At 46.1% G+C, this 16,818-nt stretch overlaps 1 protein-coding gene across 4 annotated transcripts in view; it reads left to right on the plus strand.

Moving 5' to 3' along the window:
- The first annotated feature begins 694 nt into the window (after nucleotides 1-694).
- Nucleotides 695-16,818, plus strand: part of YPEL2 (yippee like 2) — a 187,486-nt gene continuing 171,362 nt past the window's right edge. The window contains exons 1-2 of one of the 4 annotated variants that reach the window (XR_009499553.1): nucleotides 1,332-1,828; nucleotides 7,478-7,502. The gene's annotated coding sequence lies outside the window, so the exon portion shown is untranslated. Of the gene's footprint in view, nucleotides 906-1,331; nucleotides 1,829-7,477; nucleotides 7,503-16,818 lie in introns of those variants that run through there. The other 3 variants (XR_009499552.1, XM_059907408.1, XR_009499554.1) reach the window with 3 other exon arrangements.

Below are 16,818 nucleotides of genomic sequence, written 5' to 3' on the forward strand. Positions count from 1 at the left end.
GACCCAGAACGTGGGCGCCTCCCCTACGATCACTGACCATCCTACTCTCCGAGGCGAATCATTTCTCTTTAAAAGCCTTGGAAAATCAGCAGCAGTTGGGGGCTAGGTACCTTCCAATTCCTGTAATGCCTCGTTCCTACTTTTAATTCGCCAAATTTGAGCAGAGCAGAGAGAAAAGGGGAAATGCCTTGCTTCTGAGTAGGTCCTGGCTGGGCCCCGTCGGGCTGGCACTGTCTTATTTAATGCAACTGCCCCGGTTCCCGAGAGCTTCCTCAGGTAACTTAGACTCTTGAGTTAGGGATACCTAAGGTGGGAGGAGGGAGTTAGAGAGTAGAAGAAGCACTATAAAGCTTCCCCTCTCCCTACCCCGGATTCTGGATATCACAGCCTTGAAGCGGGGACAAACTCCAAACCCAAATAGACGGTCTCCTCCCGGGCGCCGAGAGCCTACCCATCCTCATCACCCTTTCTCCCTCTTCCTCCAGCCAGGTGCCCTGCTTGGCCAGGCTCCGCTGGCTGAGCCTCATAGGGCCTGAACCGGGACTCGCCACACTCCCCTCACCCAAGCCCGGCCAGGGCCGAGAGGTGGGGGGGTGGGAGGTAGGGGAAGCAGGGGGCGGAGTTACGTCCTTCGCTGATTGGCTCAAGACGGATGGGCTGCGGCCGGGCCCAGCCAACCCGCGGCGTGTTGCTATGTGCTGAGCCGAGGGGATAGGCGCGGGGGCGCGTCCGTCACCAGGCAGCCCCCGGCCCCGACCCGGAGGGATGCGGAGTGGCGGCAGGGGCAGTGGCGGAGACTGTGGCTTTAAGAGCGCGCCCAGAGCCCGGGATCCGGCCGGGCGGTCCTTTGCTGCTGCGCACCCCCGCGGAGCCAAGCTCAGAGCTGGCCGGACCGGGCAGGCCGGGTAAGCAGACGCGAGCACTGCGCGAGCCGGGCGTGCATGGGCGTGGGGCGCGCTGTCAGCGCGGGCGCCCGACCCCCGTCACTGGGCGCAGGTCCCGTGGTCCCTGTGGCCCGGCTCCCCCAGGGCGCGCAGCACCCTCTGCCCGGCGCGGCCGAGGCGGGGTCCGGTGGGGGGTCACCCTGGGGGCCGTGGGCACAGGGGGCGGGGAGCGGGCCGCCGGGGCCACGTGACCGGTTTGTTTACAAACACTGCCGGGGCCCTGGCGGCGGCCCGCGGCGGGAGCCGAGAAGGCACGGGTTCCCGGGTCGGGGGCCGGGGGCCTGTGCGAGGAGCGGGGCTAGTCGGGCGCGCGCGGTTTGGCGGGGCGGTAGGGGGGTGACCTGGAGACCTGGTCGCTGCTTCTTCCTGAGCATAGTTCCCGTGGGTTCGGAGTCTGTGGGGGGCAGGGTGGGAGCTTCGGGCGTTTTCTGTCCCCGGTGTCGCTGGGTGTCCGCTGGAGACACTGGGTCCGGGGCCGCCGCCCTCGGTGCCCCCGCCTTTGGGGGACTGGCTGCCCTCAAGACTCCGAGGAGCGCTTGGCCGGCCCTGGGCCGAGGTAACCGCAGCCGAGTTCCTGCCTGGCCGCTTCCCGGCGCCTCCCCAGTGCCCTTGCCAAAGGGGTGGGCGCGAGTTCACTCCTGCCCGACGGAATTAAGGGGCCTCTCCAGCGAGTACCTCTCGGGAACTTGCGCTGAGGGGCAGCGCCGATCTCTCACTGCTTCCAGTTCACCCTCCTTGGCCGCTGACTTCCTCTGGGTGTCTTTACCCAAGTGGTGGCTTTTCTCTCGTTGGCGGGTGGGGGGAACCACCTGTTCTTTTGGACCCAGCCCAGGAGACTGCCACCTCTGACTTCACTCTCAGCTTACGAGAGCTTACAAAGCCAAGTGAGTGAGTGTCCTCCGTTTTTTTCTGTTATGTAGCTGACCCTCCCGCAGTCCCGCGGCTGTGAATGGCACGGGAAAACGCTCCTGGGCTTCGCTGGGTTTTTTGCTCTCTGGCCTCCTTGTCAGTTTGCTCTCCTCGGGTCTTGAGGCTCTTTTCAGTAAGTCCTTGCTTCTGGTGAGTCTGAAAGCTAACAACACAATTAGCTACCATCTTTTCCCCTTGCCCTTCCTCCCATGTTCCTCTCTTCTGGTCCGGCAAGATGTGCAAGATGGGACTCCCTGTCCTAGAGTATTGGGCAAGAAGGGAAGCTGTCTGATTGCCTGTGCCCCACTTGCTCCCAGAACATTAGCCATGCAAGGAACCTAGGGGACTGAGAGGTTACGCGACTTGCCCAAGGCAACTCATGTCGCTGGTTCTGGGGTGAGACTTGACCATTCACCCTTTCCTGACTTTCCTTTGACCTAGTCACTGCCACAGGACTGCAAAGATGGGTTGAACCTGACTTCTGTCTATCCCTTATACCGAGACTGAGCCTCCCCTGAACCCGCCACTCCCCCCCATGGGGAACATTTTAATTCCTCTAAACTGTGACAATGAGTGGCTACAGGTTCTTTACCAAGGAACAGGTCTAGCCTGAGGAGAGTTGTGCAAATTTCTCTTTGGCATCTTTCCTTATCCCCAGCTCCATGATAAGGGTCTCAGGCAGGAGCAGAGTGTCGGCCTTGGGCTCATCCCCCTCCTCAGTTTGGCTTTGCCTTATCAATTTAGGATTTGATAACAGCCTTTCTGTCTTGATATCTTGTGCTTGAACTAAACTCCAGAAGCTTGGAATTAGGGGTGAAAAATGAAAATAAACGCATGTGCAAGAATATCGTTTTCCTTTTTCCCTCTAGGATAGTGGTTTTCAAACTCTGAGTGGGATCCACAGTGAGGAATACATTTTACATCCCTGCACAGAGGTCCACAAGTGCATCAGTTCCCAGAAACAATAATTGCCCTGACTACCTGCAGTGTGTTCTATTTATAATTTTTTCCTACTTGCTTAAAAAAAAAAAATCAACTGCTGGTCATGACTCATTAATTTGGTTTCTTGACCAAACGGGTCATGGCCCACAGTTGAAGAAACATTGCTGTAGAGCAGAGGTCCTCAAACTTAAATGTGCATAAAGATGACCTGGGTAGTGTTTAAAAGTGCAGTTTGTAAATCCAGTCTGGAGATGTTTATTCTCAGTGGGGCACATTTTTAATAAATGGGCCATGAGGTTGTTAGACGGGTGGTTGATAAGAAACCCTGAACTAGTGGGAACTGGGGTCAATGAACAATGAAAGGCATTAACTTAGATACGAAGAGTGCAAAGCCTTAGTCAGATATGTGCGCCATACTCTATGCAAACCCAGGATCACTCATCTGTCACACTAGCCCAGGCTAGTCTAAGGGTATAGTGTTGTTTGATTTCAGCTGTCATGAGGCATTGGCCCTAAGAGATAGCCTCCCTTCCCTCCCCACATCACTCCGCTCCAGCCCGCTTGAGGGCTGCTGTTCATCTTTCTATACCACTGGATGTTTCTAGGTGTGTGGGGTTGGGGTCATGAGTAGTGCTGTTGAGCCTGCTGTATTATTCACAGATTTATGTGAATTTTCACTATTTTAATGATTTTAATGGTTTTGAGTCAATGACACAGTCATTGTGCCTGGGATATTAACAGTTTGGGCAGCAGAAAAGGTTGATTTTAATATCTGGGTATTCCAGGCTGTGTAATCTAGGGGAAGGGCAGACTGGTGATTTTATTTTTGTTAGGCGTGGGGAGGGGAGCCAGGGGCTTGTCTGTCAACAGTTAATAAGAAGAGGTGCAAGCTTCCCCACCTCCTTGCCTGCCTCAGCCCTGGTTCTTTCCTCTGTAACAGCTCAGCTCCTGTGTGCAGGTGGGTCTTGTTAGTATTCCGGTTTCTGATGCTGTTACCTCTGTCTCTACTTTCAAGCATAAACATACACACACCTGATGCTTCCACATGTTGTATGTTTCCCTCTTAGTTTTTGTGTCCAAACATGTTGGTAAAAGAAATGTCCTTGAATTTATCAAAGCTGCAATTTAGCTTCAAAAAGAACTCTAAATTATCCAAATTCAAATTCAACTGTGGTCCTTCCTGCCAAGGGTATGCCTTATATGGGAACACTAACTGTAGGATTGTTGAAATTAACTTGAATAATGTTCAGTTTGGTCAAGCAGCTCACATTAACGTTTAGTTTTGAGCCTATGGAAAAAAAAAGGAAACAACAAAAGGATGGCATATCCTAGGATAGGAAAAGCAGGTAGGATTCAAATTGAGGTCTGGATCAATTTTCTTTGTGAATTATCTTGGCATTTCCCTAGGGTCTGTCAACCAAACCACTGGTTGCTCTGGCAGTTGCATTCCCTTAGCGTGATGAGGGGGTATAAAGCTCTGGAAAAGGAAGTGTCTTTTTGAATTTTAGCATCCAATGATGGAAAGCCAGGGCCTACAGGCTAAAGGGATTCTGTTAACAGTTGATAGTTTAGTGATATTATCCCTAACAAAAGGTGATACTGCACCTACCTGAATTTCCCTGGGAGCTATGAGTATAGCCCTGGAGGTTTATGAAGTAAATAGGATTATGCCACTCCCATGTTTACAACTTTCACATTGCCCTTCAGAAATAATCCACCCCCTTTCCCTGCGGGCATTGCAGACCTCTCCCCCTGTCCCAACTTCGCCCACCCCAGCTTCTACCAGTCTTCACCTGGTCTATTCTGCTTCAGTCCAGCTCCACCTGCACTAGCCTTCCTGAGGTTTCTAAAACATGTAAGGTTTGTTTTTGTCCCTGGGCCTTTCTACTGGTAGTCACTGGTCTCCAAATTTTTTGCATGATTGGCTTCCTACACTTGGGTCTCAGAGAGCCCCTCCCTGACCTGTTATCTAGAACAGTCCTCCATCCCTGCCCCTCAGCCTTTCTTAATCCCCTTAATTTTTTTTTTTTTTCAAAGCACTTTAATACCCTCTGGAAATGCATTGTCTACTTGATGGCTGGATTGGAAGCCCCTCTGTCTTGCTCACTGCTGACCGTGCCTAGCACGGAGTAGCACAGGATAAATATCTAACTGTTGGTGGAATGAATGAATGACCAAGAGAGCCAAGGTTTAGAGTCTTTAAGAGTAAGAAATAATACTTTATTTTCAAGAGAAGAGGAGGAAAAGAAGTTTTCTCTCTCTTTTCCTCGGAATTCCTGTTCCCTTGGAATTACTTTCTTTTGAGATTTCTGCTTTTCACAATATTTTTCATCCTTTTATTTTTTTTATGGGTTGCCAAAGTCTCCATTGTTATTTTGTTGTTGTTAATAACTCTTGCCTCCCCTACAAGCCTTATTCTAGGCTTCACTGTTCTCCTGACAAACAAGCATTTCTATCAGTAATCACATTTCATTAATACTAGGCACTACAAGTAGAGCTAAGAGCCTTGGCTTTGGAACCAGAAAGATCTGAATAATTAGCTCTGTGACCTAGGACAATTTGCTAAAATTCTCGACATCTCTGTTCCTTGTTTGTAAAATGGGACTAATAATAGTTACTATCACACAGGATTGATGGGAAGATTAAATGAGAGAATGCACAGGAACCCAGACACAGAGCCTGGCACATGAGCGCTTGGTATTAGCTATTAATAACAAGACTAATATTAATAGTTAGATTCCCTCTCTCACTGGCAGGAATTCCCTATCCGTTGATTTGGGAGTGGGCAGTAAGAGGGGGAAAACTCCCAAATTTTAAATTAGTGTAAGTAAATGGAGACCAAAAATGTCACTTAGATTTATCAGAATTGGAATGGAATTTAGAAGTCATCTAATTGCACCCTGCTACCCAACTCTTAATAAACATCCATGTGGAAGAAATAATATTTATAGAAGTGTTTGGAAGAATATGTTGTCTACCTGGTCTTAGTTTTATTCTTGAATTAAGCCGGGCCTACTGAAAGCTGCATACTTGGGCCATGTTAGCTCAGCCCCTCCAGAATTGTTTTCACTGAGATGAACTTGGGTGTCCTGCCCTTTGCTTTATGGAGGGACGCTGTCCAAAATAGGTTTATATAACTTGCTACTACATTTCTTATAAGAATTTATATTGTTGAAGACTTAAGCTACAACTTCACTTAATGTCTCTGTTAAGTTAATCAGAGAAATTGCTTTCAGAATCCAGTGTTAGGAAAAGCTTTGCCTCTCCCAAGGAACTGGCATGATTTTTCTTTGTGGACAATTGGATATAACTGATCATATTTCTCTTTTTTGCTTTGGCTGCCAGGAAGCAGAGAAACAAATTTGTGGCTTGACTTTAGTAACTGTCAGGCCCTGCATCCCAATTTTTTCCAGCGTTAACCTTATAATTTTATTTTCCCTACTTTCAAGTTAATGGTTTATAACTCTCTATTAATTAGATATATGCTGGATTGGGTATTAAAATCCACTTTAGGTGTTACATTTTAGAGATATAAACATTGAGGCTCAAACAGGCAAAAAGGACTTGGCTTAGGACAGAACTAATTTGGGCAAAGCACAGACTGTAAACCATATCTTTTATTTCTCAGGTCCAAGGCTCTTACTACTCCTGTACATTCTGGAAAAGTACCAACTCCTGACTTAAACTCTAATAAATAACCCATAACGTCTCAATATTAGGCAAAGCCTACCTTCCCTCTGTGATGGGACAAAGCAACACCTGCCAATGAGGTGTGGCACTGCCACTCGCATTCCTGTTTCCTGGCTGGGTCAGCAGCGCTGAGCTCTCCTGTCTCCTGAGTTACAGGGCAGTCAGCCCTCCCCCCTGGTCTTGAGAATGTAGTACGTCCAGACTTAGTGGGTTTTGTGTGAAATTAGATTGCCTGCTCAGAATGAAATTAGCCTCTAGTGTCTGGAGTTCCCTTGGCTATTTCTTGCCATGAAAGGAAGGCTTGATATCCAGATGGCATAGGGATGCCACTGAGGCTCCAACAGGGTCTGCTGGGTGTGAACAGTGGTTGAGTTTGGTTGGGCAGAAGAAAGTGGTTTTATTCTATCTGATATGAAATGTAGTTATAGGAAATATTGACCCGCCTAATGATTTGTTTTGTTTTCCCATGGTGTTCTGGGTGGGAGTACCTGGGGCAAGAGAGCATAGGCTTGGAACATATCCTGCCTGAGTCAGGAAAATTTTTTTTTTTAAGTTTTTAATTAATTATTTATTTATTTATTTATTTATTTTTTGGCTGTGTTGGGTCTTCGTTTCTGTGCGAGGGCTTTCTCTAGTTGCGGCGAGTGGGGGCCACTCTTCATCGCGGTGCGCGGGCCTCTCACTATCGCGGCCTCTCCCGTGGCGGAGCACAGGCTCCAGACGCGCAGGCTCAGTAGTTGTGGCTCACGGGCCTAGTTGCTCAGCGGCATGTGGGATCTTCTCAGACCAGGGCTTGAACCCGTGTCCCCTGCATTGGCAGGCAGATTCTCAACCACTGCGCCACCAAGGAAGCCCCGAGTCAGGAAAATTTTGATTCCTATTTTGAGATAGAGAAGAGGAACCTCTGGCCTGGGGCTGAAACTCAACCTTTTATTTTGTTTTATTTTATTTTTGTTTTCTTTTATTTTTCCTGGGTATTCATCATTCAACAGATAATAAGACCTTTGGGAGAAAAAGGTAAGTTATAATATGGCCCCTGCCCCTAAGAGCATATCCTCAAATAGGAGTGATTAAGACATCTATGTCAATAACCAGAGTACAAGGTAGAAAGAGTTTAAGGTCATTACAGAGATACAGAAAGAAGGGTAGGCATTTTGGAGATGGGGCTGGGAAGAATGAAGAGGATTTAAACAGGCAGAAACACGCCAGGGGAAACAGTGTGTGCAAAGGCACCGAGGTAATGACATATGACAGGTAATGTATGAGGAATGCTCAGGAGGCATATGAGATGCAGGAAGGAGATATTGCTTGGGCTACCATCGCTACAGTTTAGAGGCGCTCCACAGATGTGGACTGTGACTTACATTCACAGTAGAACTCTGGAGGATGCAGGCTAGCTGACATAGATAATAGGCATCCTCAAAAGTGAGACTATCCCTAGGGATTCTTAAACCTGGTTGCCTTAAGAATTCCTGGCCCAGCCAAAAGCCTATAAAATCAGAATTTAATACCTACACTCACCCCCCACCCCAATTTCCCAGGTTTTCCTAATGCAGACCACCCCACACATGTCTGAGGTTTGGAAATCACTAAGGTAGTTGCTCTCCCTGGCAGATACCAACTACTAAACATCCTTAACCTTTGACCTCCTTTCCCTTAGTTTCTATTTTTGCCTCTTCCTTTTCTTTTGTTTGTATGTTCCTGTGTGTCATCCATTATATTTGTTTTCCCTTTATCTCTTCTTTTATCACCATTTTGGTCTTTGTCTGTTGGGGGTCCCTACCTAAGGTGACCCACCACCAAATGGACCATAAAAGTAGAAATGAATTCTCTTTCAGCATTTGCTGTGCTAATGGTATAAACATGTGTATTATGTAAATGTAAATTAGATAGGGCTTTTGGTTAGTTTTGCTTACATGATTCTTAATTTGTTTTCTTTAGGATTTGAGGGAAAAAGTATCCCCGAATGTGACTACAGCCTTAAAGCTAAATATCCCATTAACATGAAGAGATGATAAGAACTGAAAACTAGCTTTTTCTTGTGCCTAATCTGTTGTCCCACCTTCTGGTTCAGGTTATTCCATTCCCTCATTTGTTTTCTCAGGTTTCTGCAATTAAAAGTTGATGCATTGAGCCAACCCTGTCAGCCTGAAGATGTTTTAAGAGAACTTGACATCTTTGTTTTGCATTGTAATTAATTGACTTAGACTCTCCCTCTGGGAGATATTCTGCTTGTTTTAGAGGGCTCAAGTACCAAGGATGCACATCTTCAGACCCCTCTCTGTCATGTCTTGGTTGAAGGATCCCCTGGGGGGTGGAGGTTGAGGGGGGCTGTTCCCAGGGTCCCAGTTATGGTACTTTCTAGTAGAGTGACCTTGGGCAAATTGCTTAACTTCTCTTGAGCTTTTTCCTCATCTTTCAAATAGGAGTTATCATAATAATGCCTGCCTCTCTGGGTTGTTGTGAGGATTGAGATAATGCATATCAAGTACTTGGCCCCTTATGGGCCCATAGTACGAAATTAATAAATTGTAGAGTCCTGGAGGCTTACTGACAGTTGCTGAAGGGCCTCAGATGACTCTCCCTATCTCCTCCCCTCCTTTCCCACCCTCCTTCAACCAACACTTTCTGAGCTCTTAGTGCCAGTGGGGCTTTGGGCTAGCTATGATGGATGATTAACCAGACATGGTCTCTGGCTGTGGTCAGGAACGGCACACAATCTAGTGGGAAGATTGACCCATAAACTACTAGCTTTGTGGAGGTTTCTAAATTATATGAAAAAGCTGCACTGGCAATGTGCATGGCTCCCCTTAGTGTGCCAGGCTTGAAAGGAAAAGAAGCTGTCTTTCTTGTTAAAATCTATCTCCCATTCCCATAATAGGAGAAATCCAGAAATTTGCTCTAGAATCAGTCTGTCTTCCCCACCCTATTCCTTTTCCGCTGCTTCAATAAATGGCAACGCTAGATGACAGTTTAATTCTTAGAACAAAATGCATCCATCTCTGGGTTGGTGATGGCTGGGACTTTGGACATACAACAGGCATCCTTTTGAAAGTGCCTCTGCCCTTTTCTTCTCTTGAGTTTTAAGTTCAATTTCCAAATTCCAATCGTGGAAAGGCAGGGAGCCCAGCCACAGATGTGAGAGTCTAGAGTTTTGGATTTATTTGAAATGGGAGATTAAAGTGAGAAAGCCAAAGGCATGCTGACAGCTGAACAATAGAATTGTATTGGCAGATTTGGGATGGATGGTTTGTCATTAATTGGGGCCCCAGCTGTGCCCTCGGGGAGCAGCAGTTAAAGAGAAATCAAGGTCACACAGTGCCCATATTCCAAAAGACATGCATTTAGTCAGTAAATAATATTGGATATTTGAGTGTGTGGGACACAGATGACAATGAAATAATCATCTCAATAAAACTACAACTGTGAAAAGTGCTATGCCTCTGGAATTGGGCACCTGACTTAGTGGGCGTTGGAGGAGGCTAAAGGGAGGGTTTCCTGGTGAAGTAACCTGAAGACTGGCCATCTCTTACTCTGCTTTTCAAGACGTTGTTTTCTTTCTTTTTTTTTTCTTTTTCTTTTTTTTAATCAGTCATCAATTTTATACACATCACTGTATACATGTCAATCCCAATCGCCCAATTCAGCACACCACCATCCCCACCTCACCGCAGTTTTCCCCCTTGGTGTCCATACGTTTGTTCTCTACATCTGTAAGACGTTGTTTTCTTGATAGATCTTCTAAATGGCTGTTTTTACATTACAGTTCAAGTGTAGCCTTGTCTGTAGGCTACACTTTGGGTCCCAGATCAGGGGAAGAAAGTATTCGCTTTGTTTTAACCAGGATTATCATGTCTGACCATGGCCAAATACAAAATGCAGGACTGACGCCGAGGGCGGCAGTCTCTGGGGGCTGCAGGAAAGGGTGGATCTGGTTTCTTTGAAATGTGGAGCAGAGGCAGGATCGAGGGACCCCTTCCCTCTTAGTCTGCACCAAGTCTGCCACTGCATTTTCCCTGGCTCAGTCTTGCCTAGAACAGCAGCTCAGACTGCCGTGGGGGGTTTGTGGGGATCAACCTGGAAGGCTTTCTCTAGGGGTCCAGAAGCCACTGCCAGCCTGGGCAGGGTCCCTCGGGAAGCTGCCCTAGGTGACACACAGAAATGGTGGGAAGGGCCAGGTGAGACCAAATGGGAAATATTTCTGCCATCAGACAGCAGCTGGGTAAAACCATCAGAGGTTCTTGTGGTGTGGCCCATCGGAGATACGGCTCCACAGTCCTGAGTTGCAGACTCTACCTGACAGCCCAAGTAAGTTTACATCATAAGAGTTTGCTAGTTTTCAAACTTTGTGGAGCATTAATGGTGTGTGAGTCCCATGTAATGCTCAGAATTCAATATTTTAAGTTGTACTGGATAGTGGCAAAGTAAGGAGACTAAAAATATCAGCTTTACAGGGCAGCACAGTGCCGGTGATGGTCATTCATTTTACTCAGTTAATTAACATTTATCAAGAATCTCCAATGTGCTGGATACTAGGAGTCCTGGGGACCCAAGGCGGGTAAAGACTGGACTTCTGACTGCAGGAATTTTCCAGTCTGGGAGACACACAACAATGGTGTGTTAAAGTGCCATTCCAGAGAATAGTTTTTTGCATGCTGGAAGAAGGGGGTCCCCAGCTCTGCTTAGGGTCTTATTTGAGCTGGATATTAAAGGATGAGCAGGCATTTACTGGGCAGAGAAGACAGGTTAAGGCTTTGCAGGAGGCTGAAATAACTTGAGAAAAGTTAGTGAACGAGCTTGGTCAGCTGGGGAAGCAGGTTTGGAGTGAGGTGGGAAGGTGATGAGAAGATAAGGAGAATTGGTCCCAGGTTCTCGGTGCCACCTAACGGGTTGGACCTTGTCCTGTAGGCTGCTAGGAAACCACTGGAGGCTTTGAAACATGAGAGAGATGTGGTCAGATTGTGCTGTATAAATAGAATTCTAGAATGGGCTGGAGAGGTAAGAGCTGAGTCAGGGAGACCAGTTTAGGAGGTTCAGGATGAGAGAGGACGGGGCTCACACAATGTGCTGGCTGTGACTGGGGATGGCAATGGGAGGGTGGATTGAGAGGCACAACCAACTGTCTAGGGGACAGATGGAGTGTGACATAGAAGGGAGAGAGAATAAAGGGTGTTTCCTGCTTGGGCAGCTGGGCCTTCAGGAGGAAGGAACAGAACGGGGGTGAAGGGGATAGGATCGGAGGAAGGGAAAAGATGGTGCTGGCTTTGGGAGTTTGAAGTGCCTTCCTAGGAGCCAGAAAGAGGCCCCCTTTAGAAAAGAATCCAGGGTTCAGGAGCAGGAGACAGAGATGTTTAGAAGACTTGGGTATGGGTGAGAATGCTGGGGGCGGGGAGCACTTAGGCATATGGTGGAAGCACCTCGAAGGAGGAGGAGGATGGAAGAGCAGCCAGGGAGACTGAGCCTCAGTCAGAGACACAGAAGAACCCAGAGAGGCAAGATGAGGCCCATAAGGGAGAGTTTCGGAGAAAAAACAGCCCATGAGAGAGCTGAATGCAGCACCAGGGCCAAATAGTGTTAGCATTCAAAAGTATTAGTGTTTGGACTTGGCATGTTGGAGGCTGCCCATATTTTTGTTACTCAAAAGCCTGGTTGTGATAAATGATATTCATGGAGCATTGCCAGAAGGCTCTGTAGCTCTTCCATTCCTCTGGAGAGTTGATATCACTGGATCCAGCCAGACCATCAGGATCTGGGTCCTTGGGCTGCCACGTCCTTGGGCTGCCCTGATTTGACCCCATGTAGAATCCCTTTTACTGAATTGCCCTTTGGTGTTCATTACGCTGTCCGTTTTCATGGAGGGGTCTCTAAGAAAGTCTTGCAAGAGGGTTACATGGTGGGAAGGGCTGATGTGCGCTGGGGCTCTGTCCACTGGGTTGCTCATTGTCTCCTGTGACCACCCGCAGGAGAAATAAATGTCTCCCAGAAAATCTGTATCCTGAACAACCAAGATGCTTTTATTTCATAGGAAATATAAACCTTATAACTGCTGGTATTTTCTTTCCTGCCTTGGTTACTGGGGAGCTCAAAGCCAAATTTGCAGTTGAAATTCAGTAAATATTAAGCAATTTAATAGCATGCATTTCTGTGTCCTAACCCTCCTTTTGTTCTTTTATTCCTCCTACCCTAATTTCTTTATCTATTTTAATAGTATAGTATTGTTTATGTTTTTGTAAGCCACCTTAAATCCTTTTTGGATCTTGGAGTTGTATAAGAAAAAGAAGGAAGCCATTGATGAACTTTAGCCAAGTGTCCTTGGTAATAAATCTTCAGACAGATCATTTTTGGTTGAAATTGTAGAAACAACCTAAAGTGATATCTGATCTCTTCCTAGCCAGCTAGCAACAGCTACTTCTATGTAATAAATAGTAAATTACATGCAAGTTTCAGAATGTTCAAGGGGAAGTGCCTCTTCTCTATGCCATGTTCTAACAGATGTAAGCCTCATATGGGGGCCTCGCAGGCAGAGTGCTGAACTAAGGACCATGTGATAAATATATTGCTTTGCTAACAGATGTTGCAAAGCACCGTCCAGCCATATCCAAGTGGACTCTGAGAGACTGGCAGGTCCTGTGACCTCGCTGAAATCAAGGTCTTAACAGAATAAAGGTGGGTGGATGGGTACAAGTTCTGGGGCAAGGTTCAGCTGGCAGAGACATCATTACAACATGAAATCAGGACTTCAGGAGCTGAAGGAATCCTAGAGATCATGTAGGATTATCATCTGACAGATAATCCCCCTGAAATCAAGACTAGGCCCTGTATCCAGCATAGAGATGAATGGTTGGTTTTGTTTATGAAAGAGAGTGGTTTCTCTTTTTTTTAAATTAATTAATTTATTTTTATTTGTTGATTTTTGGCTGCGTTGGGTCTTCGTTGCCGCGCGCGGGCTTTCTCTTGTGGCGAGCGGGGGCTACTCTTCGTTGTGGTGCGCAGGCTTCTCATCGCGGTGGCTTCTCTTGTTTTGGAGCTCGGGCTCTAGGTGCGCGGGCTTCAGTAGTTGTGGCATGTGGGCTCAATGGTTGTGGCTCGCGGGCTCAAGAGCGCAGACTCAGTAGTTGTGGCGCACGGGCTTAGTCGCTCCGCGGCATGTGGGATCTTCCTGGACCAGGGCTCAAACCCGTGTCCCCTGCATTGGCAGGCAGATTCTTAACCACTGTGTCACCAGGGAAGCCCGAGAGTGGTTTCTTGACTATCCAAACTGGTTTTTATTATCAACTGGATGGATTTGAAGTACCACCTGGGTCCAGAGCTATAAAGTTGTTAACTATGAAGTGATAGCATTGCTTTCCCAGTACGTCTTGCACATCAGATCGTGGCAGTTTTGATAGCGGAGTTTCAGTAAAGTTTTCAATAGTGGCCTCATCCTGGGATTAGCAGAGTAAGTGCAGACTGCAGAGGTAACTTCCACTGCACTAAGTGATGGAGTGGTCTGTTGTTTGGAATGATATTGGAATAATGTCAGATCCCCAGCTAAGCCACCAAAACCTACTAAAACCACAGTATACCTTTAAGTGGATTAATTTAGGCCTAACCCTCTAGCCACCATGAGTCAACCTGGCAGACAGGAGCACTGCTCATTTGGGTCTTGTGAACAGGAACAGTTCCCGCGCTTTTTCTCCCTTGCTGGTAAGGATGATCACAGCTAATCAAGGTTATTGAGTACTAATGATGTGCCAGGTGCTACGCCGAATGCTTCACTTGCTTTATGTCATTTGATGCTTTTGTCTCCTCCATGAAGTAGGCACTGTTATTCCCTTTCAGGCAACTTGCCCAGTGGTGATGCAGCTAGTGAGAAGAACCAAAACAGAATCCAAGTCCATCTGTCTCTAATCCTGTCCTCCGCACCAGTGGACGACACCACCACCCACTTCTCTTTGTGGCAGCCCAGGGAAACTGGGTCTCTATGCTCCCTGGTCTGAGTCCAGGATTCTGGTGAGATTAGGAATGGGGAAGGAGGACTACCCTCTTGGGATAGGGGCTTTCCACAGCCATTCTGTCTCTTTGTTTTTTTCTGTCTCCAGTCCCAGAAATGGCTTACCTACCCCCTTTCCACTGCCACCTATTTATTGCCTCCAATCAGGGCTTCTCTCTTTGCTTCTGGAACAGACTACTCAGTCATGCTCCTACTCTCCTGTCCTTAAAGTCAGCATAAAGTCCTCTTCAGGCTTTCTAAGAGTTGCTACAATAAGTAAGAGATGGAGAAAGCTGGAAAATGGTTAAGCTGTTACCTCAACAGATATATATATGTGTATGTATGTATATCTATATATATATAAATATTTACTATAGTATATTTTAACCTAGACCCTGTGAGTGTGAAAAATGGGCATGGATGCCAATGACAGGCCTTTGATTAACATCCAGGACTTAAAAAAATCTTCTGTTGCCTAGAAGAACTGTAGTTATGGGCATCTCAGCACAGGATCTGAGTGGGGGCTATCGGGGAGAATAGGGTTCCATGGGGCCAGAGTCATTCTGTGTCTTGCCTCATTACTGGCAGGGGGAAGGAAGGAGCCTCAATCATTTGTGCTACCCACATGGATGAGTAGACTGGTCTAGTCAGCAGCCCAAGGGGAAGCAGGGGTAGTTCAGTCCAACAGTGGCCACTGTTGTGTGCTCTGTGCTGCCGAGTTCAGGGGGTACAGAAACAACTAAAATGTGGTCCCTACTCTTGGCACTTACCTCTAGTAGAGGATACAGAGGCAGAAAAGAATAATTTCAGTTTCAATAGGGTAAATGTTAAGATGGAGGTGAGCACAGAGGATGAGTCAATAAGTCCAATGCTGAGGGGATATTTGAGCTGAGTCTTAATGGACAAGTAAGGGCCTGGTGAGGAGGTGGGAAGGATATGTCAGATGGAGGGAATGGCATCAACAAAACCGTGGAAGGGTGAAATACAGGTGTGGTGTATTCGGGGGAACTACAGAGAGTTTGTTTGGCAAATCTGAACACTTAGGAGACTGTTCCTGACACACAATAGACCCTTAAATGTCAGTTCGAAAAATGGAGTATATAGAGTATGAGAGATGAATCTGAAGCCATTCATGGATGTCAATGGTTGTCAGCAATAATACACACTTGGAATTTATTGTGTGCTTACTACACGCCAGGTGCATATGCTGAGTACTGTATATGTATTAGCTTAGTTAATTCTCACAAGAGCCTTATGAGGTCAATATTAGTGTTCCTAGGTTTTGATGAGGAGAGCAAGGTCCAGAGAGGTTAAGTAAGTTGTTCAAGGTCACACGGCTAGAAAATTATAGAACTGAGATTTGAAACCCTCGGAGTCTGATTTCAGAACCTGTCTTTTTAAAAAAATTGAGTTATAGTTAACGTACAATATTATATTAATTTCCTGTGTACAACATAGTGATTCAATATGTTTATACATTGTGAAATGATCACCACAATAAGACCTGTTACCATCCGTCACCATACAAAGTAATTACAGTATTGTTGACTGTATTCCCTATGTGTACATTTCATCCTCATGACATTTATTTTATAGCTGGAAGTTTGTACCTCACCTATTTCATTTGTCCCCCCACTCCTCTCCTCTCTGGCAACCACCAGTTTGTTCTCTGTATCTATGACTCTGTTTTATTATGTTGGTTTATTTGCTTTGTTCTTTAGACATGTAAGTGAAATCATATGGTATTTGTTTTTCTCTGACTTATTTTACCTTGCACAGTACCCTCCAGGTCCAACTGTGTAGCTGCAAATGGCAAGATTTCATTTGTATCTATGGCTGAGTAATATTCCATTATATATATATATATATACATACACCACATTCCTATTCATCTATAAATGGACACTTACATTGCTTCCATGTCTTGGCTATTGTAAATAGTGTTGCAATGAACATAGAGGTACATAGATCTTTTTGAATTAGTGTTTTTGTTTTCTTTAGTTAAATATCCAGAACCCATCTGCTTACCCACTGTCCCGTATTGCCTTTCTGAAGGACATGAAAATGATGACGTGGTGAGATCTGCTTTTTTTTTTTTTCCCCTCCTCCTTTAGTTTTCTTTCTTTCTTTCTTTCTTTCTTTCTTTCTTTCTTTCTTTCTTTCTTTCTTTCTCTTTCTTTCTTTCTTTCTTTCTTTCTTTTTCTTCCTTCCTTCCTTTCTTTCTTTCTTTCTTTCTTTCTTTCTTTCTTTCTTTCTTTCTTACGTTTTTATTGGAGTATAATTGCTTTACAATGGTGTGTTAGTTTCTGCTTTATAACAAAGTGAATCAGCTATACATATACGTATATCCCCCTAACTCCT

This window comes from Balaenoptera ricei, chromosome 20 (genome assembly GCF_028023285.1).
Source record: "Balaenoptera ricei isolate mBalRic1 chromosome 20, mBalRic1.hap2, whole genome shotgun sequence".
NCBI lineage: Eukaryota > Metazoa > Chordata > Mammalia > Artiodactyla > Balaenopteridae > Balaenoptera > Balaenoptera ricei.